Genomic DNA, 440 nt, shown 5'->3' with positions numbered 1-440 from the left:
TGCGGCCGCTCCGGGGGCTCCAGGCTCCCCCTACCCGCGGGAGAGTCCCGGGGGGGGTCCCAAAAGGGGTTCCGGGGGTCCTAAATGGGGTCCCGAGGGGTTCGGGGGGGTCCCGGGTCCGGCCTTTGTTCCGGCAGGGCCGTGTGGCCGCCAGGGGGCGCCCGGCGCGCGCGCTCCCGATCCCGACCCCAGTCTCGATCCCAATCCCAATTCCGATCCCGGTCTCGATCACGATTCCGATCCCGGTCTCGGTCCCGATTCCCATCCCGATTCTGATCCCGATTCTGATCGCGATTCTGATCCTGGTCCCCGTGCAGATCCCGGTCCCGGTCCCGGTTCCGACACCGCTCCGGATTCAGCCCCGGCCGCACCGGGCAGTTATCGCCACTGAAAGCGGAGATCAAGCACCGGAGCGGGTCCGGGAGAACCGGGACCGGGAG

Source organism: Corvus brachyrhynchos, unplaced genomic scaffold (assembly GCF_000691975.1).
Source record: "Corvus brachyrhynchos isolate BGI_N302 unplaced genomic scaffold, ASM69197v1 scaffold65, whole genome shotgun sequence".
Taxonomy (NCBI): domain Eukaryota; kingdom Metazoa; phylum Chordata; class Aves; order Passeriformes; family Corvidae; genus Corvus; species Corvus brachyrhynchos.
This window is presented reverse-complemented; position numbering follows the sequence as displayed.